This window comes from Condylura cristata, unplaced genomic scaffold (assembly GCF_000260355.1).
Source record: "Condylura cristata isolate star-nosed mole 26May11 unplaced genomic scaffold, ConCri1.0 scaffold00008, whole genome shotgun sequence".
NCBI lineage: Eukaryota > Metazoa > Chordata > Mammalia > Eulipotyphla > Talpidae > Condylura > Condylura cristata.
In genome coordinates, this window is record NW_004567109.1 from 1,625,804 (window position 1) to 1,628,570 (window position 2,767).

Sequence of the window (2,767 nt, forward strand, 5' to 3'; positions counted from 1 at the left end):
AGCAATTCCACTCTTAGGGATCTACCCAAAGGACACAAAAACATTAATTCAAAAAGGTACATGCACCCCTTACAATAAGTAAGCACTACTTACAACAGGTAATCCTGGGAACAACCTAAATGCCCGAAACTAGATGACTGGATCAAGAAGATACAGACATATATTATATATATATAGCCGAGTAGTATACACAATGGAATACTACTCAGCAATCAAAAAATAAACTCATGCCATTCACAGCAATATGGATGGAGCTGGAAGGAATTATGCGCAGTGAAATAAGTCAGAAGGAAAAAGAAAAATATTGAATGATTTTACTTATAGGAGGAATTTAAGAGAACCAAATAAGACAGGAGCAGGACAGTGTATTGTTACTACAGTACAAAATACAACACAACAATACAAACAAAAAAAGCCCAGACAATTAGAAACCAGAGAGATCCTACAGTGGAGGGGGTCAGAGGGGGTCAGAAGGAGGGAGGAATGTGGGTTCTATGGTGATGATGGGTGGGGGAGGGGAAAGTAAACATTTTTGTAAAATGAACAATAATGTAAATAGATATATAAATAATAATAATAATAACTAACAAAGCTTAAAAAAATTTAAGTATCTTCTTGAAAAACACACTCTGGTCCCCTCTCCACCTTCTCTCTCACTCCTCTTTGTTCTGGGGGGACCTGGAGTCCCTGTCCTGTGCTGGACAGGAGTAGGCAGGAGCCAGCGTCCACCATTCCTCCCTCATCTCCCCCAGGGGCCCAGTCCTCAGGTGGGTGTCCTATGGCTCCACAGATGGCCCCAATGGAACCACCTGGCGAGTGGAGGAGGCCGCTGGAGTCGGAACCCCCTCCCCCACACCTCTCCCGGTCCTGGGTTTCCATTCCCAGGCACGCTACCTCCACACACAAACCTTTATGGGGCCTGTTTCAAGGGAACCTAGAGCAAGGGTGACTTCATTTACTCAAGAAAACCCCATGTAATTATTACTTCTAACCACATTTTAATTTCTGAGCCACAGATATTAAATGTTAATATTCCACTACAGTTTTATCAAGAAGGCTTCCTTTTCTCATAGTGACGCCTGAGGGGTGTGCTGGCGGTGATTAAATACCTATTTATGCTGTAAATACCTATGAACTCTGAGGGCAGTGGAAGGGAAGTGGACTTTGAGTCCCTGTCCAGCCCCACCTCTGACTAAGTGGCCTGGGGCAGCCACTTACCACTCTGAACCTCAGGCTCAGCCTCCCAAGCAAACTGACCATAATACAACTAGAAATTAATGACCAATTTTTGAACAAGTCTGTTGACCTGGAAATTTCAAAATGTCTAATAACCCACTGAAGACACATAAAATGAAACTGCAGAATGTCCTGATTTAAAGAACCGTGATGGGAACATCAGCTAAAGCCATCTGTGAGAGAGCTGAGACTCTGAGGAAAACTGTGACATTTAAAACCTAGATTGGTAAACACGCAAAGGTGAACATGAATGGATTAGGTACATAATAGAAACGGGGATAAAAGAGGGGACAAAAGCTTATCTTTCGAAAATTCAAGCAAAATCAACAGTCCTCTAGAAAGATTTCAGAAGAAAGAAAGATAAGGAAAAAATAAATACTACGAAGGTTAAAAACAGGACAAACTACCAAAAAGTGTACAAGACAGAAAGATGAGATTATAAAAAGTTCTTCCTGCCAAGAAAGAGGAGCACCTGGATTTAATGGTCAATTTCTTAGAAAAAAAACACGTAACTTGTAAAACTGACTAGGGAAGAAATGGAAAATCCAACCTCCCCTATGTGACTCCGTAGCACAACCCCATTGAAAATATCAACATGTTTTCTTCTGGAGCTGGGCACATTGATTATGAAGGTCATTTGGAAGAATAAGCAAGCCAAGAACATCCAGGAAGCCACCACCACTGCTGAAAATAAAAATAAAAAAAGAACGGCAGGAGTGGGGGAGGGTGGGCGGTGGCTGGTATGCCCACGTTAAAGCCCCTTCCAGAGCACGGTGTGTGGTCCTCTGTGTTCATAGAGACAGGCACATCAAAGAGAACAGAAAACTCAGAAATAGGCCCTGCAGAATATAGACATTTACTAGAGATTAAGGTGACATCTTGAATCAGTGGGAAAATTTTAGTCAGTATTGAGATACTGATCACCATTTTATCATACACCAGAACAATTTCCAATGAATCATGAATTTAGATATCAGATGAAGAAATAAAGGGACACTCCTTAAAACCTATGAGTAAAGATTTCTGAACTGTGGCTCAAATCCTGAAGTAGTCAGGAAAAGAATGGGTCCATGTGTTTATATTAAGTTGTAAATATAAAATTTGCATGGCCGAAAGCACCATAAGCTAAATAAAATGACAAACAGCAAATCAGGAGTGTTTACAGTCCTCCCCCCACCCCCATTACCATGTTAGGACAAGTCATCTGAAATTGCTAGTATTTGACCAGCATTTTTGATTTAACAAAGTAGCAATTTCCTAGGGTACCTCTTAACACCTGATATGTAAGAAACTCGTGAAAATAAAAAGGCATTATCGCCAAAGAAGAATGGACGAGAAGTGTGAACACAGAATTCACTAAATAAAAATGCAAATGGCTTTCAGCCACGTGAAAAAAATGTTCAAGGATACACATAAGACCAGATCCCAAGATAAGCGATGAAAATGCCCCAAAGCTAAACACAAAGGCAATTTTACTGTAGAACTACGTGCGGTAACACAAGATAGAAACCACGCAAGTACAGCAAGTACT